Raw genomic sequence first — 25,277 nt, forward strand, 5'->3', positions numbered from 1 at the left:
TTGACTCTGATTGGCAACTGAACCTGTGGGACAGGCCAACGGCCCTACCGCCTTTTTTTCTTTGTATATTTGGGCTATAAAAATCGGGACGACATGCTGTCCCTCAGACTTGGCTGAAATCAGGATTGCTGATAGATAAGTGAGCCTCCGTACTATGTACGTTAAAACGAGTCTGGGCTCTAACAGTCATTGAGACAGTCGAAGAGTGAGACTTTGTTTCTCAATTGTTCAAATTTGTAATGTATTTGTTTTACCTGCCATGTATATAGAAAAGTTTACGTATAAATATTTCTTGTACATCTGACCTCATCGTTTCCTGCCTGCGTTTGATCAACAACTGCCGATCATCGTCCGAGAAGCTTCAAGTTCCAACGGTGAAGCGAGGACGGAGAACGAACGAAACATTACTGGCGCAGCCGACAGGATCGGCAAGCCCCACAACGAGCAACGAGCAGCGAGCCAGGCGCAAGAAATCAGAGGGCCACCAGCGAATTCCGCAAGGGTTGCAATTCATCTGGACAAGGACGTCAGGCGGCGCCCCCAGCAGCAACGGGTGAGCGGGATTCCTTGCGTTTTGTCTAGGTTTGCATGGCTGTTGTTCAGTGAGGTTAATGGTGTTCACGCGCAGAACAGCAAATGCGAGTGAGGCTAACGTAAACATTGATACGGCATCTGAACAAAGAGAGGGTCAGAGACGGCAGGAACTACAACGCATCGGAGAGACCGAGTCTGAGACATCGGATACTGAAATGGATATCGAGACGCAAGGCGCTGCTCAGGCTCTGAGCACGACAGATCCAGAGGCCATGGCGGTGAGACGCCTGGAGATGGAGCTGGAAAAGGTGCGCCTACAGCTAGAGTGCGAGCGCATTGCTCTACGGAGAGTGGAGCTCGAGCAGTCGAGCAGGCCGCCTTCGGTGTCGGAAGGAAGCGATCGGCGCGGTGCCATCACGGATGGAATAGCACAGTGTGCTAAAGTGCTTAAGGCATACCGGTTGCCGTGTGACGCTGACGTTCCGATATGGTTTGATGAGGTCGAAAAGTTGTTTGCATCTTTTCAAGTACCGGCACATACCCGGGTACATTTGATCATGCCTGCGCTGGCCGAGCGGGTCCGTTATCTGTTGCGTGGCCTCAATGACGAGGAATGTACAGATTATGATACTGTAAAGAAGGCGGTATTAGATGAACTTAAGCTCACGCCAGCTAAATACTTGGAGAGGTTTGAAAAGGCTTCTAAACGAAAGGAGGAAACTTGGGCTCAGTTCGCGTCCCGCGCTAGAACCTATTTGGCCTATTACCTTCAATCTCGAAATGCAAACACCAAAGAAGCTATGACGGAGCTTATGGTTGCTGACCGTATGAAAGTCAGTCTAAGCTCAGAAGCCCTTGAATATGTTCTTTTGCGGGAGGGCGAAGATTGGTTTAAGCCAGTGGAGGAGGCGAAAGTGCTCGAGACTTTCGAGCAAGCTAAAGGGAAAGGACGAGCAACTAAGCCAGCCGCAACAGCCTCATTGCCGCAGCACGCAAAACTAGCTGGCCCGCAGAGGACAAATTTAAGATGCCACGTGTGTCATATACAGGGTCACCTAGCCAGAGACTGCCCAAAAGCTTCAGATAAAGAACCGCAGGGGAAGCCACCGACTGTGCAAAAACAAAGGGTACAGAAGGTTGCTGTTGTAAGTGAAGAACCTCCACCAGAGCAAGAAAGGGTGCTAAGCGCTAGAGTACATGTCGTAGCTCAAAATGCTAGCTCAGGGAGGTCGAAGCTGGATCTTATCCCTATCATGTGCGGGGATATAGCAAACGGAAGCTGTGTTGGACACAGGTGGTGAGATAACGGTCGTCCGTAAAAGTATGTTGCCCGTCGTTTTACAGGAGTCATCAGGAACAGTAAGACTCGAGTCGGCATTCGGAAAGACCATTCGAGCTAACCTAGCTACGCTGCCCGTAGGCATACATTGCCCGGGGGCTGTGATACAACCGCAGAGGATCGAACTGGTGTGCGCGGTTACAGACGAACTTGCAAACGGGGTTGACTGCCTGCTGTCAAAGGAAGATTGGGAACTACTACAGGCGCAGGAAAAAGAGGAGTTTGGACGAGAAAATATTCCCCGAGTAGCCGGTTCCGTTGGGGTCCGATCAGTCGAAATGGTCGATAACACTGAGACGGACTGCGGTCTAAGTTTCGAAGAAACGACAGAGGAAATCCCTAAATTGCAAGAGAATAGTTTCATACAAGATGTCACTGGGTGCCCAGTCAGCGGGAGGAATTTCGAGCTGCTCAGCTTGCCGATGAAAGCCTGAAAAAGGCCTGGAATGATGCGAGAAACGGCAAAGCTGGCATGTTCGTGTCAGGCGGACCTTTGTACCATTGGGATTCCTAGCGGGAGTCAAAGTGAGACAACTGGTCCTACCAGAAGAAAGACACAATGAGGCAGTGCCGCTCCGATCCCTGACAGCGAGGGCCACATGCGAGGCTTTACTGGAAATTTTCAGTCGTACTGGAGTGCCGGGAACGATCTGTTCAGACCAAGGTACTAACTTTAAATCTCAACTGACACAGATAATGTTAGAAAAACTGGGCTGTTCACCCAGTTTCTCCACTGCCGAACACCCTGAGGGCGACGGAGTGGTTGAGAGATGGAACAGAGTCCTCAAAAATATGTTGTATCATGTAATGTAACGGGACCGAAGAAAGTGGGACAAGCTGATCCCATTTGTTCTGTGGGCGTATCACGAAGTGCCGCATGATACCACCGGGGTGGCGCCGTTCAGGCTATGGTACGGTGGAAACCCAAATGGGTCCCTATCAATATTGCAGCAAACTTGGATGGGTGATATTGCGGTGCCCTCAACTCTGAGAGAGAACTACGCCGACGTGGCGAGCCCACTTACAGCTTTGACAAGGCGAGGGGTTCCTAATTCAGTGCCATGGTCGGAAGATGCGCAGTGCGCGTTCGAAAGTCAAAAGTTAACTCTCTGTCTGGCTGTCGCCATGAACACTCCTGAGCCTCATCAGCCGTACCGGCTATTCACTGATGCGTCGGCGACGGCGGCCGGTGCCTGTTTAGCTCAAATGTCAGCGGACGGAAAAGAAAAGCCGATCGCTCTTACTAGCCATCGCTTTAACCCGACACAGGCGCGCTGGTCGACTATAGAGAGGGAAGCCTTTGCTATTATTTGGGCACTCAAGAAATTTGACTACTGGCTTTTCGGAGCAGTGGTGAATGTTGTCTCTGACCATAACCCATTGTCATATTTTGACAACCAGCACCCCACAGGGGGCCAAGTTAGCAAGATGGGCGCTTTCACTACAGCGCTACAATGTAACGGTGCGTCACCGGAAAGGAACAAGTAACGCCAGTGTTGATGCATTGTCAAGGCTTTCGAATCGTTCATGGGAGCCAACCGATAAAAGAGCAGAAAAGAAAGGATAGACAGAAACAGCCATGCCAGCTAGGACAGGCGTGAATGTTCCCGTTCACCCGAAGGACGTGTCCGTGGGACAGTTCAGCCTTGATGGAACGTTCTGTGGTTGTGGCCGTCCATGTGCGTGAGGGTTATAAGACTGTGTACATACTATGTATATAACCTGCATATGTCACTTTTCTGCTGTTGTGCAGTGCAGTGCGTTGGAAAGTGTTCCTGTACTTACATATGTAGAGTATTTCTTTTGCATGCTCACTGCCATGACTGTGTTGAGCTTTCGCCCTTTTCTTTTATCGCTGTGAGAAAATTGTTTTTTTTTTTCGTGGTCCTTTCAGTTCATTTTCCTGTTCCTTACGGACTCCGCAGCACCCGTGTTGGGCAGCGTATGTCAATTTTCTTTGACGACGGAACCTTCAGAGCCTAAATCTTACGATACAACGCCCTTTGGCTCTTGTAGTATAGCTGGGAACATTGTGAGCCCAGTATACTCTTTAGGAGGGACGTGTGAGGTCGCTCTGATTGTTCGTGTTCTTAAGTGTCACGAATCGGCCTCGTTCTTTGTGTATAGAGAGGGGGTTCACTTCCCCCCATGTCAGAGGGGCGACAGTTGCTGTGTTATGTGGGGTCACAGGCAACGCGCGGGGTTGGGTGACGCGTCGTGGCAGGCGCCAGGCGGGCGAGTGCCGATTCCGGGAAGTCGGTATTGTGCGCACGGTGTTGGCAGTCCGCCGACGGTCACACGGACCAGCCTTGAAAGGGACCGCTGTACAAGGTATTGCGGGTCTGGCGCCCGAGTGCCTGACTAATTGGAGGCGCCGCCGAGGTTAAGAAGGGCTTAGCAACTCTGACCCCGTGCCGCATGCAGTGAGCATGGACCTAATCTTCTACGCGTCCGGAACGCAATCGCCAGCCTTGTTGTTGGGTGCGACTGCCTGTGTGGTGTCGAAGGCCAGCTTACAGTGCACGCTGTAGGAATGGGGTGCACACTTAAAGAGTGCATTCGGACGACGGCGTCTTGGAAACACGCACTCGGAGAACTGTCTTGTAGACAATAATTTTGAAGGAAAAGGAGGGCCATCCGTCTCCCACATGGCCAAACTTTGAGTACAGCGGCACTACGTGGTGTCGATGCCCCTTCTTCCGAGACATTTGCGGCCTAGACGCCGTTGGGATTTGAAACGGTCTAGCGATAACTTGTTCGGGCCTGGCGTGTTTTGCTGAGCCCGTCACTAACTACGGAGAAATGAGAGGGCAACGGAGTTTTTGGCGAAGAAGGAAAAGAGAATTGTTTTCCAATATGTTTATTTTTAAGAGTAAGCCCATCCCTGTGGGTTGTGGCTTAACAAACGGTTGACTCTGATTGGCAACTGAACCTGTGGGACGGGCCAACGGCCCTACCGCCTTTTTTTCTTTGTATATTTGGGCTATAAAAATCGGGACGACATGCTGTCCCTCAGACTTGGCTGAAATCAGGATTGCTGATAGATAAGTGAGCCTCCGTACTATGTACGTTAAAACGAGTCTGGGCTCTAACAGTCATTGAGACAGTCGAAGAGTGAGACTTTGTTTCTCAATTGTTCAAATTTGTAATGTATTTGTTTTACCTGCTATGTAGATAGAAAAGTTTACGTATAAATAGTTCTTGTACATCTGACCTCATCGTTTCCTGCCTGCGTTTGATCAACAACTGCCGATCATCGTCCGAGAAGCTTCAAGTTCCAACGGTGAAGCGAGGACGGAGAACGAACGAAACATTACTGGCGCAGCCGACAGGATCGGCAAGCCCCACAACGAGCAACGAGCAGCGAGCCAGGCGCAAGAAATCAGAGGGCCACCAGCGAATTCCGCAAGGGTTGCAATTCATCTGGACAAGGACGTCAGGCGGCGCCCCCAGCAGCAACGGGTGAGCGGGATTCCTTGCGTTTTGTCTAGGTTTGCATGGCTGTTGTTCAGTGAGGTTAATGGTGTTCACGCGCAGAACAGCAAATGCGAGTGAGGCTAACGTAAACATTGATACGGCATCTGAACAAAGAGAGGGTCAGAGACGGCAGGAACTACAACGCATCGGAGAGACCGAGTCTGAGACGTCGGATACTGAAATGGATATCGAGACGCAAGGCGCTGCTCAGGCTCTGAGCACGACAGATCCAGAGGCCATGGCGGTGAGACGCCTGGAGATGGAGCTGGAAAAGGTGCGCCTACAGCTAGAGTGCGAGCGCATTGCTCTGCGGAGAGTGGAGCTCGAGCAGTCGAGCAGGCCGCCTTCGGTGTCGGAAGGAAGCGATCGGCGCGGTGCCATCACGGATGGAATAGCACAATGTGCTAAAGTGCTTAAGGCATACCGGTTGCCGTGTGACGCTGACGTTCCGATATGGTTTGATGAGGTCGAAAAGTTGTTTGCATCTTTTCAAGTACCGGCACATACCCGGGTACATTTGATCATGCCTGATCATAGATAAGTGAGCCTCCGTACTATGTACGTTAAAACGAGTCCGGGCTCTAACAGTCATTGAGACAGTCGAAGAGTGAGACTTTGTTTCTCAATTGTTCAAATTTGTAATGTATTTGTTTTACCTGCTATGTAGATAGAAAAGTTTACGTATAAATAGTTCTTGTACATCTGACCTCATCGTTTCTTGCCTGCGTTTGATCAACAACTGCCGATCATCGTCCGAGAAGCTTCAAGTTCCAACGGTGAAGCGAGGACGGAGAACGAACGAAACTTTACTGTCCCTATACGATGAGCAAAACGAGAACAAGGTGACAGCAGGAGCCAACGTTTCGCAAGGCCTTGAAGAAGACAAGTCCACTTGTCGAAACGTTGGCTCCTGCTTTCACCTTGTTCTCGTTTTGCTTTTCGTCTTGAATTCCCATCTCCCGCATTCCCCGTGTTTTCCATAGGTCCCTATAGGTACTTGGTGGGACTAGGGAGATGTTATGCCCGGGCGCACAATCTGCTCAGCCAGCTGTCGCTAAGAGAAAATAATTTTTTTTTCAATACGCGCCAGGCTATTTCCATATAAAAGTCGCGTGCGGAAGGTAGAGTAACACTGGACGAAATTTTTCTGTCTGGATAACGAGATAAAGGGACGTGATAAGAAGTTGGTCGTGGCGTGCTAGGCGCTTCGATCTACAAAAGCTGGGATAAATCGTGGGGCATGGAGGGTCTCTCGCACCATGAGCCATATCATTGCTGCAATCAAGTGTGCTTCTTTACATCACCATCTCTCATCCAGCCGAAAACCGTAGCAAGGCGCAGGCGCCAAACGCGACGCATGTTAAACAAACTATCGCGCGACATCTAGGAACAAAAAAATATGCAAAGCAGAAACTACTCTGGGAGTTGCCTTTTTTTTTATTGAAATGAATATTAGGAGAGGTTGGCGCCTTTATGGTGGCGCCGGCTACTCCTTGTCACTTGGCAAAGGAAACAAATTTGCGTAAAAAGGGAGAATAGCGACACAAAATATGGCACTCAGTAGAACACTGGACGAATAAAAAATATACAGTCCAACAGTACATGACTCGCAAAGTTCTGTGCATTAGTTCAGTCCACGTACTCATGAATAAAGTCAGATATTTTGAACAGCCAAAACACACAACACATGTAATACACTGCAAGTACAGAACATAATTATACACATTGCGTAAAAATTGCAATCACAACATAAACCAATTATGAATCACGAGCAACGTTTATGTTACTCATTTAGCGCATTCGGATCATCCGATACTTAATATTTTCCCAAAATGTTGGTGTCCTCTAAAAACTTTTTCAGAGCAAGAAGTGATCTTTTTTGAAGGCCCGCAGTTGGCCATGAGCCAAGTATCTTCTTTAGAGTGAATGGTCTTCTGTGTAATATCAACAAATTTGCTTGCAGTACCCTTCATTGTGGATCGTATTTCGTGCACTCGAGAAGAAGATGATGCACATCTTCGTCTGCGTGGCCACAAGAACACTGTGGACTAGAGACACGTTTTATCCTGTACAAGAAGTGTTTCGTAAATGCAGTACCAAGACGCAGGCGGCGTACCAATGTTTCAAATTTTCTGTTGTCTCTTGGATTCTCCGGCATTGATAAGTTTATACATGGGTCTATAGAGTATAACCCCGATTTTTAGTTTGCTGATCAAACCAGGTAGTTTTGCTGAGGCGACAAGAAATCTGTCTCAGGAGCAGACGGACTTCACTACGCAATTGGGGAAGATTGGTTGTCTCTGCGTTATTGTGCGCCCGATTCGCAGCTGCGTCCGCTGCAGTATTACCAGGAATATTGCAGTGCCCAGGTATCCACTGAAATGCAATTACGTGGTTTATTGCGCTTGCTTTTGTAAGTTCTTCGAGTGTCTCATACAATAGCAAAGTGTTCAAAGAATTTTTCTTATTGCTCTGTAGTAATGTGAGAGCGGCTTGTGATTCGCTAAAGATAACCCATTTTTGCGTATGTTTTTCTGATGTTGTAAAATGCAAAGCGCACAGGATTGCAAACAGTTTTGTCACGGTGGAAGATGTCTCTCAGGATAATTTGAATGTTTGCTCCAGCGCTAAATGTGGAATCACGAATGCTGAAGTCGAGGAATTTTTGTGACGCGAACCATCTGAATAAACATGGATGTACTGGGGATATAAGAAGTAAATTTGGAAGAGTGCCAGTTGTTGTGCGGCTACTATGAACATGTCTCTCTTAGATATAATCCCGTCAACAGATAATTCTATTTTAGGACATGTTAACATCCAGGGAGGGTAACAAACATTCACTTTGTATAATTCAAATCTTGGTAACAATGCTTTATGTTCTCGAACAACATCGTGAATTTTGCTTTTGTTTCTTTCAGTAAGCGCGAGGTTTAATGGATGCTTCTCATGTTGGGTTAAGATACGATAAATATGTCGGCATGTTTCAACCGTTCCTATGACTAGAAATGGTAAGTGACGAGCTTCAGAAATTACTAAAGAACTCGAGGTAGCCTGCGGAACCCCAAGACACATTCGCAGCCCTCTCACCAGTAAACGTAGAAAACGTTCCTCAGAAGTTTGCGATAAACCATGGAGAATAGGTGCCGAGTAAGCAATCTTTTCTTTTATGAGTGTGTTATGAACTTCTAGTAGTGAAGAGACTGATTCCCCACGTTGTGCCAGCGAGTCGCCGAAGTACGTTTATTACTGCATTGGTCTGCTTTTCAATTGCGCGGATATGTGAAGCCCATGTTAGCTGGCGGTCAAGAATAACTCCAAGAAATTTATGCTTGTTCACAAACATCAAAGTTTGCCCATTAAGCGTAAGTTGGAAATTATTCAGCTGTCGTCAAGTGAAAGGAAGTACGGCTGTCTTTGCGTATGAAAGACTCACGCCTCTTTCTTTTAACAAGGTGTCAATACTATCAAGACCCTCTTGCAGCGTTGTTTGAATGCCTTGCATATGAGATACAGAGGCCCATATGCAGGTGTCAACTGCGTACAGAGAATACTGCAGACCAGACGGGAGTTTTTGTGGCAAGGCTGCCATGACACAGTTGAATAAAAACGGACTTAGAATACTGCCCTGCGGAACGCCCTGGGTGATGTTGTAATAATTACTCTCTCCTTTGATTGTTTCCGTAAATATTTTTCTATATTTCAAGAAATTTGATACCCATCGCAGTGTTCGACCGTGTAGGCCAAGCTCTAACATACCAGCAAGGATGTGTATGTGACTTACAGTGTCGAATGCTCTTTGAATGTCTAAGAATACTGCTACGGTCACATTTCCGCAGCTTCGTTCATGTTCGACGCATGTGTCAGTGTCTAATACTGAATCCATTGTACTCCGATTTTGTCGAAAATCGGTCATGTAGTTGGAAAACACATTTGTGTGTTCACACCACCACTGCAGTCGACGGTCTATCATCTTCTCCATGTTTGGAAAAACAACTTGTGAGACTGACGGGTCGGTAGGAGTCAAGACAAAGGGGATTCTTTCCTGGTTTTAGTACTGGAATTACCCGAGCTAATTTCCATGAATCTGGAAGAGCCTCTCTTATCCAGATATCATTAAGTATCTCCAAAAGAGCCATTCTTCCTACTGGACCTAGGCTCTTTAACATCACATACGTAACACTATCTGGGCCTGCGGTTGTCTTTGTACGGCATGACGAAAGAGCACATTTCAATCCATTTAAACTAAACTCACAGTCAAGTTGAGGATGTTGTGACATAAAGCACGCACGAACCTTCTGTTCTGCTAGTTTTGCCGAACTTGTAAATTGTAGGCGAGTGAATGGAATTCCTGGTCTGGATATAAGTCGACAGAATTCGTCAGCAGCAGATGTTTCCGGAGTGCGTCGAGCTACGGCAAGTGATCGGAAAGGATTGCCCTGGGTAACTGGACCACTAAAAGATCGGACAACTGACCATATTCTGGGAACTGGAGTGAAAGGAGACAACGACTCGCAGTGTTCCTCGCCATTATCTCGTACCTAATTTTTGTAAGCGTCTGCGCGAAGTTGACTGAACTTTCTGTGCCATCTTGTAGTCATCCAGCTTTCCACTGCGGCGGTAAGCCCGTTCAGCGCGTCTTCTAATTGCTCTTAGACATTCATATTCCCCGTCGACTGCAGCGTATTCATTTGGAACAATGGCTTGGTTTGTGCGGATCTTGTAAGACTCACACAATATATTTGCAAAACTTTGAAAGTTCGGATTTTCGTTCAATGAGTTACTTAAACGGTGACGAAAACTTTGCCAATTAGTATATCTTGAGTAGCGCCGCGTCCCCTCACTCCGTACGAGGTGATGTTTTACCAGGATCGGAAAATGATCACTACCATGTATTTCTATGTCCGTTGACCATTCAACGCCATCAAGAAGGTCTTGTGAGCAGAACGTAACATCTATACAGCTTGAGTAACGAAACCCCCGCAAGAACGTTGGAGAGCTGTCATTTAACACGATAAATTACTTTTTTCTACTGCAGACTCTATAATGCTTCCGTGGGAATCGTTATATTCACTGCTCCAGATGACGCTATGTGCGTTGAAGTCCCCACAAACCAGCACATGTGAGTTTGCGATACCAAACACATTCACCAAGCTGTCTACTGATATTTTGCTAGAACATTGTAGATAAAGACTGATCACTGTGACGCTTGTATTTCTAAAAGATACCTTGCATGCTGCGAACACTGGTATACTTAAATCGCTCGACTGTATTAAATAGGACGGCAGGTCTTTTCTCAAGCATAACATCGCTCTGCTACTTCCAGCAATGCGCGATGATTTATATATAACATAGTTTGAAAGACGAAAGTCATCTCGTACGCCTGCCTCCTGTATACATAAAACAGGAGAGTTATGTTGAGCTCAGTAGTTTGCGTAAATCAGCTGACTTACTTCGAAGGCTATTAGCATTCCACTGAAATACGAAAACATTGTTGTAACGATTATTCATAGTAAGCCTGCCGTGGAGCTGTTGGTGGTTGTGGAAGCACCAATGATTCCATAGAAAGCAGTGCTTTTACATCTGGTAGGTTGTTTGCTTGTGGAATGGCACTGATAATTGCACGCAGAGCTGTGAATAGCATGGGCAGGATCATCTGTGCCACGGGTAAAGACGCGTAATCACCAAACGACGCTGAAGCTCCATGTGTGCTCGAAGCAGGTGGCTGAAGAATTGACTGAGATGGTCGCTGGGATGACTGGTGTGGTTGAGGCGAATGCTGAGGTAGTCGCTCAGATGTTAGATGAGGTTGCTGTGTCAATGGCTGAGGGCGTTGCTGAGAAGGTCGGCGAATTTCACTCGAAGCTTGGGCAAGATGAGTAGTATTCTCTGAAGGTGGATCATGTCGCTCACTGTGAGAACGTTGTCCACCAGAGTGCTTTAGAGCTGCAGCATAGTTTATATTGACCCCTTGCTCTTTTTCTTTGTTAGGAGTTGGAGGTGCGCATCTTACAGCATCAAGGTTGGGTGGGCCGGGGCGCGTTACGAGGAGGTAGCCTTCCGTATTTCAACTCATGTCTGCGAAACCTTGCGGCAGCTCTGCTTTGAGGGCACCCGGAGTAGGAAGCTGTATGGGTTCCGCCACAGTTGGCACACTTTGGCTGACACACAGACTTGCACTCTGAATGGTTGTGGTCTTCTGAGCATATCTTGCAGCGACGTTGACTGCGGCAGTTCTTCGATAAATGTCCAAATCTCTGGCAGTTGTAGCATCTTAGAGCAGGGCCATGATATTCTTCTACGGGATGACTCGTGAAACTTAAATGCACTCGTTGCGGCAATGGTTTGTCTTCTCTGAAATGGAGAATGATGGTTCTCAGAAGGCGTGATTCTACTGCTCCGTCTTCTCAATTGGCGATTGTAGCGCGCCTGACGACGGGCAGATGTCACTACAAAATCCTTCAGGAAGTCAACCAGTTGTTCTTCCGTATACTCAACTGGCACATGGCGTATCTTGGTATAACATTCTTCGTATAAGATGGCAGAATGAATGGCTTGACTCCCAAACCAGCTACTTCGCTCATCGACAGTAGATGTCTTGCAGATGAGACTGAAGTAACGTTGACAGAGAAACTTCTATCTCTATTCACGCGGAATGACTGTACCTTTTCCTCTGCCGCGGAGACAATTTCCAACGCAGCGCGGTTTGGATTAATTTGCCAGAAGTTGCGTCCTTCCTGTGAAGGTCTAAAAACAACTGGAATCCCCTCAGGCCGCTTCTTTTTATATGTTACCAAGGAGAACGGCGTTTCATCACAGTTTATGTCTTCATCTTCACTTAGCTGGTAGGTAGATGTCCTGTCGTTGTCAACCCGTGGTTTCTTGGCTGCTTCACTTTCGCTTGTCTCAGCCATATTCACTGAAGGTGCGCTGGAAGGTAGGGCAGCGTTGAAAACTAGCGTCGCCGGCTTGATGACATTAGGCGCGTGTTTCGGCACTTCCGAGTGCGGCGCCGATTCTGCGGCACTCATGCGCCTAGGAACGCGCTGTCGGACGTATGGCTCGTGCCGGTATTCTTTGCTGCCTACCACCGCGGTAGGCGTAGATGCGCTGCGAAGCGCAGCTAAACCAAGCGATATTGTACGTGATCTTTAGCACATAGGAATCCCACGGGATGTCTGTTCTCTCTGGACAAGAGTGAAATCTCAACACAGCACTGATTCTTCGAAGAAAACAGAAAATAATATCGCACCGAAGAAGCACTGCAGCGTCCGCTTGGAGGGACTTCTTCTTCTTACTCCAGGGAACTAGCATCTCTTATAGGTGGAAGATTTAGTTGTTAAATTGCAGTTATTCTAGGATGCAGATTCGTTATTAATCTGCAAAGCTAGCAGAATCCTTGAAAATTTTATTATAGTTGTGAAGATTGCAACTGTGCATCTTGCACTATATTAGGACTTGGCAGGGATATGCATCTGCAGCCGGCATTCTTGTTCACTTTGAATCCTTTGAACATTGCATGAGTATGTGCCATTACAGCAGCACCAAAATGACAAGCTGTTCTTGCTTCTGAGTGACGAATGTATCTGACCTGATTGCTGAGGGTTTTTATTTTGGTTGAACTAGGACGGACTGACTTTGTAGCCCCCGTATTCGGAAATACAACTTAAGTTGAAGCCCATGCTTGACTTGATCTAACTGACGCCTATCGTGAACGCGCCGAAGGGAACGCAGTGTTCGTCTTCCGGCACGTTAACGCCAGGCGTCATTTAAATCAAGTCGAGCATGGGCTTCGACTTAAGTTGCATTTCTGAATACGGGGGCTATGCGCAAGCATTGTGCCACCTGCTCATCCCCACACCGCCCGGTGTCATTACCAATGTTATGAAACTTGATTAGGCCATGGAGTACAAACGACAGCGCTGTGGCGACACGAACTGGTGCCGACGGCGGCGCAAGAAGCATTGATGGCGCAAGCAAAGTACAGGTGGAGGCGCCAGGTGCGCTGATGACGTTCCGTTCATTATATGAGCCGTTATCGCTTTTTAGCGGTTTATCCATGCGTGTCAAACCATTATGAACCGTCAACGTACTCGGGCAGCGACTTATAGTATGGACTCGCCACGCGGGCCGCACCTTGAAAGCGATCTGCGATGCCGACAAAGAGTGCCGACTGCTCATAGTTTCGCGCGCTGTGTTCTCGCCGCTTGCGAATTCACCAAAGCGCACCAGTGCGCACCGGGGCGTCCCAATGCGCCGTTTCATACAATCATCGTCGCCCCAGGGCGCCCCAGTGCGCGCCGCTGCGATTTTCCGAATCCGCCATTTTGAAGAGAGGCGCGCGCGCCCGTATCTTGATCTTCGAAAGTGGCGGAGAGTGAAGCGTTTGCTGAGAGCTCCGTCGCCGCCGTGTTCTCGCCGCTACGTTGGCGTTAAAGCGAGAGGCAGCGCAAACGTAAATTCGATCGCTGCTGCGGGCGCTATCTCGAAAGCGGTGGTCTTACGCGACAGACGGTGGGTCGGTTTTCTCGTTGGGTAAGCATAGACATGCTTACGCGTTTAAAATTAAAACTTACCTGCACCGCCTAAACTCTGCGAATGCGGGCTGGGCCGAGCAGATTGCGCGCCCAGACACACCTCCCTAGCCCCTAAGGATGTAAAACAAAATACGTATTAAAAAAAGAAGGATCTAGGGCGTGTGCCGTGGCGCTTCGGCAAAGAAGTACCTAGGGACGTGGTGCGTGCGGGTGGCGCAGCGGTCGAACACTGCAGGGTTTGGGCGTAAATCGAAACACACTGGCGGGTCCTATGCTTGTCAAATACGCATTTAAATAACATTACTGTACGTTCATCAATGACATCAGGGAAAACTCGAGTTGAGCTGGAACGCACTTCTTCCGGCACGAATAACCGGTTTCTTAAATATTTTTTTCTTTACTTTTTTCTCTTTCTCTCTCGTTACTGATCAGGTTAGCATATGCATTAAGGCTGGATAATTATACTCGTCCTGTAGTACAATAATAGACACACATTTATTCCGCAACCTCTTAAATTGGCCCAGACATTATTTGTTTTTATGCGTGTGTTCTTCTTTTTTTCAATTTCCGATTCATGTAATCGTTTTGTTTAAATAATAAAAGTAAATATTTCAGTATAGTACTTATTCAGAGACATAAGATTGCTTCATTCGGAAGTGTACATTTTTTTATTCGACTACGTTGCGAGTGTAGACATTATTTCGATTAAATTGCAGGCTTTTTTGTCGACTTCTTTGTGGTCGTGTTACCGGTTTGTATATTCAATATATGCAAAATGTGTCTTAAGTAATCAAAATGTGGTTACGTAAAACGTTGTGATCTATGTTAGTTGTTCTTGTAGTTGTATGTTGGGTGGGCATCGGCATTAAGTAGCGACAGAAATAGGATGGTGATCAGATAATAATTACCATAAACGCCAGCCGGAGTACACAAGATAATATAAGGGAGTTTCTGTTTTGTAGACCCTACAAAATTAAAAAAAAAGAACATAACGCCTGTGGCAGATAGCATACAGTAGGCAACGAGCTGGATCGCTCAAAGAGGCAGACATTACTTGAACAAGAAACCTAAATGCATAATCGACTAATGAAAAAAAAAAAACAGCGGCGATTTAGCGGTAAATACGAGAGAAATGCGTTAGCATTACGTCGCACCTTTTTGAGGTCCCGGATCCGTAACTTAAACCTCGCCACTGTCAATTGCACTATATATATATATATATATATGTATGTATAAGAGCGTTTTCTTAAAGAAGTAAGTGGAACAATGCATTTTTACGTCAAGTTTGGTGGCGCATATCTCCAAACTGGCGTCATTCTGGAAATTGATGCCAAGTGGATACGCCTTGCAAATTCACCGACTAAAATTTGTAGATTGCAATATGTGTTGTAAAGTATTCAATTAAAAGTTAATTATAGCTTTTCTGCTAATTAGTCGATTATGCAGTTCCATTTCTCGTGCGAGTAATGTCTGTCGCTTCGAGTAATACAGCTGGAGGACTACAATCACGCTATCGGCCACAGGTGATATTTAAAACTTCTCTGTGGTCTAAAAAACAAACAACTCTTGTGTTAGTTACCACCTATAAGGTGAGTAAGTCACTCAGGTGCTCGGTAGACGCACTGAAACAGTAATGAGTTCAACGAAATTCAACGGGTGCGGTAAGTTTCTCGTGTTCTGTCGCAGCGTTGTCATCGGCGCCTTAGGTATCCTTTAGCTCAGACCTCTGTATTCTCAAACGATCCTCGACTCGAAACTCTTCCTCCACTCTGCCAAGTTGAACACAACGCCGCCCCTCGACGGACGAAGACGCTCCACTTCTCAAGAATATTTCCGTGGATGATCGTGAAACGCAGTGAACACTTCTGTCGAGCGACGGCCCTGCTACATATACTTTCTTTGGACCCGCCGTGGTTGCTTGGTGGCTTTTGTGTTACGCTGCTGAGCACGAGGTCGCGGGATCAAATCCCGGCCATGGCGGCCGTATTTCGATGGGGGCGAAATGCAAAAACGCCCGTGGTACTTAGGTGCACGTTAAGGAACCCCAGGTGGTCAAAGTTAATCCGGAGTCCCCCACTACGGCGTGCCTCACAATGAGACCGTGGCTTTGGTTCGTAAAACCCCATAATTAAAACAAAAACAAAACTACTTTCTTGAGTCGAAGAGTGTTGAGTGGAAGAACGTTCTAGAATACGGAGGTGAGTCTTCTGGTGACGCGGAGTCATTACTTGGACACCTTACCTCGGAGCCATGGCAGTTATTATCTTTCAGTCAAAATGGGAACCTCGATTGATGATAGCATTTATGTGCGCCGCGCGCCGTAACACCCCTGTCAATCACAACGAATGGCGTCTGGCAACAGGCCAGGGCACATTTACGCTCATATAGCGAAGTGGCAGCTGAAGCCTTTGTTGCCGTGCTGCACGTCATGCAGGAAGTACGCAGGTCTTCAGCTGGATTCACACGACGCCCCGTGTCCCTGATCCATTCGCAGACTGTAGCGTGACGTGGCTGAGCTGTGACGAATCCCAGCGCTATAGCAGCGCGTCAACGATGTCCTCGTGCGCGGCGGCACGTCATGCTCGACGGATCGTGTGAATGCATCTCCAGCTGTGTTCATCGCGCATACCACGTTAAAGATTTCATACTTTCCTGCTTACACGACAGCAGAAATCCAAAAGTGCTAGCACACTGCTAACTGGCTGCTCTTGCTATACAGCACAACACTTTTGTTCTGTAGATACCTTTATAAATACCTTCAAATACTTAGGAACTCACATAAGCTCTGATCTTCGATGGAATGCACATATCTCGTATATCGAAAAAAAAGCCCTAAGACAACTGCATTACTTGAGGAGAACACTAGCTCAATCTACTCAGGAAATAAAGCTTTTAGCCTATAAAATCTATGTACGACCGCTATTAGAATATGCTGCGGCAGTATGGGATCCCTGGACCGAAAGTAACAAAGTGAAACTAGAAAATGTCCAACGCAAGGCAGTCAGGTTCATATTTAATTGTTACAGCTGGAGTATAAGCCCAACAGCCCTGCTGCAATATAATAATAATAATATTTGGGGTTTTACGTGCCAAAACCACTTTTCTGATTATGAGGCACGCCGTAGTGGAGGACTCCGGAAATTTTGACCACCTGGGGTTCTTTAACGTGCACCTAAATCTAAGCACACGGGTGTTTTCGCATTTCGCCCCCATCGAAATGCGGCCGCCGTGGCCGGGATTCGATCCCGCGACCTCGTGCTCAGCAGCCCAACACCATAGCCACTGAGCAACCACGGCGGGTGGCCCTGCTGCACACCGCAGGACTCGAACAGTTGGACATCCGACGTCATCGCGATCGACTAAAATTATTTTACTTATATTGTCATAATACAATAAAACTAGAGGAAGGCATTCTAGTTGAGCCCTTTTCCCACCGCCCTACGCGTTCCTATCATTCCAAAAAAGTCGGCGCAATTTTGTGCAAAACAAATGTTTTTAAATACTCATTTTTTCCCCGCACCATTGTTCAATGGAACGATCTGCCTGGAAACGTGGTCAGTTCCGAAACGGTTAACTTGTTTTTACAAGCCCCGAGTGAACAATAGGGCACACATGTAATTCGTTTTGAATCGAGTGTTTTTTTTTTTTATTCTACTGTGTTTTGCACTCCAGCCGAGTCTCGTTGTTTGCTTCTTTTGTTGCAATGTACGATTTCTTTGTTCCTGTTACTTCTGTACCCCACTCCTGCCTAAGGCTTGTAATACAGGCCGGCAGTATTTGCTAAATAAATAAACATCTCCAAAATAATGAGCAGGCGTGCGTCAAGGCTGTATGGTCTGATTCTCGGTTGATATAACTTTTGAGGATAAATTCACTCCTGTGTGACGTGGCATCCGACGCATTGCCTGGAGCGACAGGCATTCTTCCCGCTAGTTTAGCCGATCACCTCCCATTGAAAATGTTTGTACCTCAATGTGCCATCCATACCAAATGCGGCGACGACCCGCCTCTTGGAGTCTTCGTACGCATTTTCAAGCAGCAAGACTGGCGTACACAAATGACAGAAAGATAACCGACTTTCCCTCGGCTTCTGCGGGCAGTTTCGCCGCTTTATACACTTTCACGTATTTTCACATACTCGCTGATTTTTCGTATTTCGGTCGTCAGCACGAACGAGTGTGTAGCTTGTTATTTTGCGATGCCTTGCTCTAGGTTTTCCTCATCGTACGTGTTTAGTAGCTTGTGTGCGCTCTTGCTAACAGAAGTTTTCTTTTTTTTTTATCTTTACAGCACAAGAACCGATAGTTTTCATCCATTATATGCCGAGCACGCAGTGGTCGTATTCCGCCGTATACCTTTTTCGGGCCCGTCGTTTGTCTCAGCTGCGCCAACGTTGTAGCCAGAACAAGCTAAGACTTGTCCCACCTTTTGCTGGGCACTTTACACCGAGTACAAGGACACCTGGTCATGCCGAGCTTCAGAAAGATTAGCGGTCAGCAGGCTCCACGTATAAAGTCCTCGACTAGGAGCCCTATACGCGACTGCTTTCCCATCGCTGCCTGTACAAGTTCTCAGTGCACTGTACAGATGCTCGTAACACGTCCTGCCACATGCACGCCGCAACAGTAGCAGCAACAACAACAACGAGAACAAACAACAACAAATAAAAATAACAACTGATAATGAAGACAGAGTTTCGCTCGAAAGGCGAAGCATTGAGAGCAGCAGTAAGGCATACTAGACGATTACACAAAGTAATGTTTGTAATTTCAGTCGATGAACGCGAGCATTGGCTCTCACAACGCTGGCGTGATGACGAGCGCCCAAAGTGAACGTTCCGTGATGCGGCTCGCTTCATCGTTTCAACTGTGACACGCCTCCAAAACTCAAACCACGTGACCTACAACACTAGGCGCGCGGGAAGGCAGCTCGCATATGTAATTAATATTTTTTGTTAATTAGCGATTCATTACCACGTATCCCCCGTCACCCCATGGTCGCCACCACTGACTGTATGTCTCCGAAGCAACCGTCCTATCTTTAAATATTACTCAAAGTCTTCGGAGACTCAGAGGCACCCTGTGTATCAGAGGGCTGGACTACCAGAACGGCGAAATTGGTGCTTGAAAATAAATATATATTTATTTTGGACGCGTTTAACGAGGTGATAATTACATCTGCACGCTCCGCCCCAAACAGAGGCATACTCAAGACCCTCAGTATACAGTAGAACACAATTTCAGAAAGACAGCATGGGAGTTGTGCGATATTCCGACAAACAATACCAAGAGTGCAAGGGCACGTTATGTCACATATTTAGCGTGAGAAGAAAAGCACAGCGTTTTCTCGAATTACACACCAAGAACCTTCACTTCACCGACCCTGGGCGATAGAACATCACGAAGGTTGTATGAACGTTGCACACGGTGTGTTTGCCGCGTATAGCTTAAAGCATTTGAGCATTTATAACTTAAAGCATATAAGAGTGCAGCTAATAGGTCTCTGCACCAGTTTGAGAGTAAGAAAATAAAGTGCCTTTTTGGAGGTTGCGGTCTCCCACGCCGCGCTCTGATCACCACGAGCTTCAGTGCAGCGCGCAGGTGTGCGCGCGCGTCGAGCGGGGCCCCGACGAAAAGTCGGCCGACAAGGGGGGCCGCCGCCGGCAGAGAGGAACACGTGCACACGTGTTGCGCGCGCGCTAGCAAGGGCCCGAATCCCGCCAAGAATTCAGCCAATGGGGGCAGCCCGTTGAGCTCCCCGTGGGCGGGACGACAGCCGAGTGTCAATGTTTTATGACCCGCTGCCATCCCGCCCAGGTAGGGAGGAGAGGGACGTGAAGTTCTCGGAAACGCAATGACGTCCCGCAACCACTGAGATCACTCCAAACCCCACATGTAAACGCAGCAGTGAACACTGTCGACAGTCTTGAATAGCTTAAAGTAGTCAGCATATATAAGAGGAATGAAGAGTGTTGAATTGCTGACGAAATATCATTTACAAAACGTAACAAGAGTGCCAAGAACGGATCTTAGAGGAGCTCCGATGGTGACCTCGTAGCTAACAGCTGTCCATTAATGCCGACGGAACGCGATCTATTGCTTAGATAATTTGAAACCGGAGCAGTGATGGAAGAAAGTATGTCCATTTGCGTGAGCTTTGTAATGAGGAGCTCATGGCAAATTACATCAGACGCTTTACTCACGTCAAATTAATTGCACCTTACTTTAATTGGACCTTAACATGTACCACACTGAACTAGAAGAAAGGGGGTTAACCGAGGGGCCTGATCTTTATTAATCGTATTACGAGAAGCCAAGAAACAAAGACGCAATGACAACATAGGGGAAATTACCTGTACTTACTAATTGAAATAAAGAAATGATAAATTAATGGCAATGAAAGTGGATGAAAAAACAACTTGCCGCAGGTAGGTAACGACCCCACATCTTCGCATTACGCGTGCGATGCTCGATATATGTGCCACACTGAAAGCATAAGTCATAAATGTAACCATGTTTGTTGTTGTGGGGCACCCTGGTACAAAGCCATGCTGTTCAACTATGAACATGGTTTTAGCACTAACGGAAAGCAGGGGATGCAGTACATACACTTAAATGCAGCGCAGACATAATTTTTAAATTTTCCAGAATTTTAGAAATCGCCTGTTGCGGATAATATAATTCTAGTCCTTGAGCTGGGTTATTCAGAGAGACGGATATTATACTTGCACAAAGATATCGGAACTCATATTCAACTTATGAAAAACAAAGAATAACTAATTAACTTCTTAATTAATTACTTTAGGGCACATATTGCAATTTAGGAATTGTATCCGGAAAGTTTGTAAGATGTATCCACATTGAATGAATTCCCAGAACGGCACCAAATTGGAGACATGCGCCATCAAGCTCACCGTAAAAATTCACTGTTATTCCACTTACTTTTTATCAAAACGCTCTTCATTGCATTGAGGCACGTAAGTATCCGGAACGCCCATGTATTTCGTCTGACACTTTGGGAAATAATATCTCGAAACTAATGTCATCCTGGAGATTCATTTCAAGTGTATACGTCTTGGGAGCTCACCAGCTACAATTCGCAAATTGGAATATGTGCCGTAAAGGAATTATTAAAGAAGACAATTAGTGAATGTTTGCTAATTAGCTAAATACGGTAGTTGTTTCGATTTCTCGTGCTAGTAATGTCCACCTCTTCGAATAATTCAGCTCAAGGAGAAGAAATATGCCGTCTGCCACAGGCGATATTGAAAAATTCCGGAAAACTTAAAAGTGATCACCTCGTATATAGTAGGCCGGTAGCAGACGAGCCAGATTTGTGGACGGGGGTAACATGAGAGATTTTACATGGTATAGGACATGTTCGTGTTCTGAGGCAGGTGTACATGCAAGTTAGCATTGGACTATAAGTACATAACTGAATTATTTAAATAAAGCCATAGGAATGCCATCAGGGCCACATGACAGCGATGGTCTTGCGCTGCGAATGCTTCTGGCGATAAGTTCTTCACTAATGGAGGCAGTGCTTGGCGCATCACCACTGCAGCGGCAGGTCAGACGAAGTGACTGAAAGTGTGCAAACGCATTTGAGACATCGTCGATAGTTTCAGGACTGCTTGTCAACAGAGAGACAGTATGTGTCTTCTTTGGCGTCGACCTCAGTTGCACATATTTCCAGATATTTCTAGGTCTTTTTTTAAAATCATTATCGACAGAGCTAATGCAGTAGTGTGATCACGGCCCTTATAGTTTCTTACTGAGGTATCGGTACTCCTTGAATTCAGCTTTCCACTTTTCAGATCTGCTCTTCACTCTTTTGTGGGCTTTTCTGCCATTATGGGAGACACGTATACGCTTTTCATGTCCGACAAATAATAACTGCAATATGTTGCCATGCGAGTTCGGCACGTGCTCAAACGCTAAAAGGTTGTTGAAAGAACTAAAATGAAGGTGAGTGGATCCTTTGTGTGTAATATAGTTGTTAAGTTGAGATATCGACAGGTTGTCCCATTGTACTCCAGGAATACATTAATAGCTCCCAGTACTACAAAGTTATGCTGAGGGTGGGAAGTGATGATGTTCTCAATTGATTGTAGATGCTAGTGGAATGAAGATGGATTCGTAGAGGGTGATATGCAAAATTTCCCTAATAGTATGTGTTCTCTCCCGCCGCAGGACAGACCTTCCCATACAGATCGGGCATGGATTCCAAGTCGGCGCGCCGTAGCACGCAAGCGTACTACGAACAGCGATCGGGACTCCTCCTCCGATGCTCTTACCACCCTTGCTGTCACGGTAGCTGCTGTAGGCGTTATAGTTAGGGAGAAAATAATCCGATGAGGATATATCGGAAGAAATACACGTCTCTGTCAAAACTAATATAGAAGCTGATGAAAATAAATTGCAACGAAATTCATTAGCTTTTGTCCTCAGACCGCGAACATTTTGATAGTAAGAATTACGATTTATATTCATGATCAGGCATTCCAAATCCCTTGCGTGAAGCAGACTGTCGCGGAGAGGTAATTCAAATGGCTCTTTCATTTTCAGGTCATTCAAAGTTTCCTAGGCCACACGCTGAGGTTCTGAAGGGCAAAGAGGTTGCTCGGTCCTGCAGGCGCAGAAATGTTCGTTCATCGGCGCGCACGTGGAACGAGGCATACTAATCATGCCTCGTCTTGGGGCGTTGGAAGGCAATGGGCCGTGCTCCGCCGCTTGAGAGGTGCGCAGTCAGTTGAGCATGGCCTGGACGCCACAACCGGCAGCCTGAAGGCCGCCCACAACGCTGCTTTTTAATTTTTTAATTTTTTTTTACTTTTGGCCTTCTCATCAATAAATGTTTTTCACCACCACCAGCAGACGATCGTATCAGCTACAGGAAAGAGCCTGGCTTCAAAAATGGCCTTCGGTCGTAAGGCACCTTTAACCGGCGAAGTATAGTCCGGGCGGTCGCAGCGTAAGTTGCCTTGGACGGGTGGACCGGCAGCACAGCCAGGGGAAATATAGACGAAAACGGCTTGCGCTATACGTGGCGAGCTCATCACGCAGGGAAGGCACTTCGATGCTACTACTACTACTGGAAATAATAATAATAATAATAATAATAATAATAATAATAATAATAATAATAATAATAATAATAATAATAATAATAATAATAATAATAATAATAATAATAATAGTGAACAAGGAGTCAACAACATGCGCCATGTCGGTTGTGATGTTTAAGCGAATCGTATACGCATCTCGCGAAAACGCCTTCTGCCGAGTGACTATAGTTTCTCGGTGCCTCGCGGTTTTTAGCCTATGCTCGCATGGTTAACGCGTGTGGATTGTTCACTAAACCTGGACCTTGCATTCAACAGGTCTTATCAGACATAACATATCAGAGCTAGCACAATGAAAATTGGAGGGGATGTCAAACATGACTTTGGGGCCATCTTATAATATGATGTGCTAACTAAGCTTAGTGTGGGGAAGTAACCAGTTTTGCTAATTCCGCTTTGTAGCTCCAACAGCGCGTCATTTCAAAACTGTCGGGCGTGTAGAGGTGAAGCTTGGTGGGAATAAAATGTGTATTCGGGGAACTTTCCCGATAAACCTCAAAGTTGTAGGTGCACTGAAAGTGCACCGTAGATAATTTCCAAATCACCATTGAAGCCTGAAAACGCTCCTTCAAATAGTGCATTAAATTGCATGATTGTTACTGACTTGCTGTAAGTAAACAGCTAAACGTTTTATCTTGAAGCTTTGCGCATTTATGCTGGAGATATTAGAACAAACCGTTGAGAGTACACCTATAGGTTAAAAAGTGCTATTTTCAAAGCGTTAATTATCAGCGGTCGCGCGTTCAAGGTCGCCGGTACTGCATGTCGCAACATCCAGCTGTGGCTCCTGAGCGCGCGTCTACGCGGTGCGAAGCGGTCGCACGAGTGTTGCGAAACATTCCACTGGACCCGAGATCGCCTCTTCGAGAGGAAAGTGCTGCAAGTCCTTCTCCAAATAAGGTACGTGCACAGAGCCGCTCAATCCACCTGCAGGGGCCCTCGCAAGGTAGCCTAAGCGGCGAGAACACAGCGCGCAAAGCTATGAGCAGTCGGCACTCTGTCGGCATCGCAGATCGCTTTCAATGTGCCGCCCGCGTGGCGGTTCCACACTAAGTCGCTGCCCAAGTACGTTCACGGTTCATAATGGTTTGACACGGATGGACAAACCGATAAAGAGCGATAACTGCGCATATAATGAACGCAATAGAAGCACGCGACCCGCCACTATGGCTCAGTGGTCCTGTCGTTGTGCTGCTGCTGCCGAACACGAGGTCGCAGGTTCGAGTAACGGCCGTGGCTGCCGCATTCCGGTGTGGGCGGAATGCAAAAACAGCGTACCCGGTGGTCAGAGTAAATCCGAAGCCTTCTAATACGGCGTTCCTCGAAGCCCCGGTGTTGCACTTCTGACTACAGAGTATTGCTACACAGACCACTGTGCTAAATACACTACTGTGCTTGCCGGCGTGTTCGACGCGCCGTGCAATAGTGAAGAAATAGATTTTTCTTCCTCGCAATGTCTGTACCGGATTATTAATGAGTGCATATACTTTGGGCCTGTGATTCCAATATTTTAATGAAGAAATGGGCAAGCTTGACTATACAATAAATAGAAATTTAATTACTCTATTTGCGAGGACTCACTAGAAATGCACCAAGGTTCATACTACCATACTGACTTTCTTTTAGTCGAGTCTCCAGCAACTTTGAATAATATTATGTAAATTTGACAAATTTATTGACAGTGCATCATAAATCGGGACTGAATGGGCTGGAATAGTTAAAATCGTTTTAGCATATAAAGGTGCGGATCAGACCAGTTTCGATTAGCATTGCCCTAGAAAAAGTTTCAACACCAATGCAAGAATGTTTAGATAAGTTCAACATGCCCTCAACAGCGTGATTGAGTTCGTTGGGTTCCATGCACATCTCTCAATAGCATCAGCAGCGTTATTTCTAATGGAAAGATAGACACAGGGTTGGGTCACAACCTACAGGGGACAGCGGCATTCCAATACCTGCAGAAGAAATTCGATGCTGTAGATCACGGTGTACACTTAATATAGGGGCAACACTGTGATTTTTGTGCCGCAACAATTTATCGTACCTCCTATTTGTTTCCTAGACAAATAAACGGTCGTCGGCAGGAAGCAATAACAAACGGCATTACGCATTCTATTCAGTTCATATGCACAGGAGTACACCGAGGGCCTATTTATGATTCCAGGCTTTCTTCTCTATGTTTTCCTTATGATTATTTTTTTTTCAAATCAAATCAAGTTTATTTCAACATACAACTGATGCTGATTCCTTTTCCCTATAACTTTCTATG

General features: G+C 46.5%; 1 long non-coding RNA gene across 1 annotated transcript; it reads left to right on the forward strand.

Annotated features, from left to right (window-relative positions):
* The first annotated feature begins 365 nt into the window (after positions 1-365).
* Positions 366-22,327, forward strand: LOC135907738 (uncharacterized). Its single transcript, XR_010566101.1, has 3 exons — positions 366-553; positions 5,142-5,335; positions 22,077-22,327. It is a non-coding gene; the product is annotated as an uncharacterized lncRNA (long non-coding RNA).
* The last annotated feature ends 2,950 nt before the right edge of the window (positions 22,328-25,277 follow it).

The sequence above is a fragment of the Dermacentor albipictus genome, chromosome 1 (genome assembly GCF_038994185.2).
Source record: "Dermacentor albipictus isolate Rhodes 1998 colony chromosome 1, USDA_Dalb.pri_finalv2, whole genome shotgun sequence".
Taxonomy (NCBI): Eukaryota; Metazoa; Arthropoda; class Arachnida; order Ixodida; family Ixodidae; genus Dermacentor; species Dermacentor albipictus.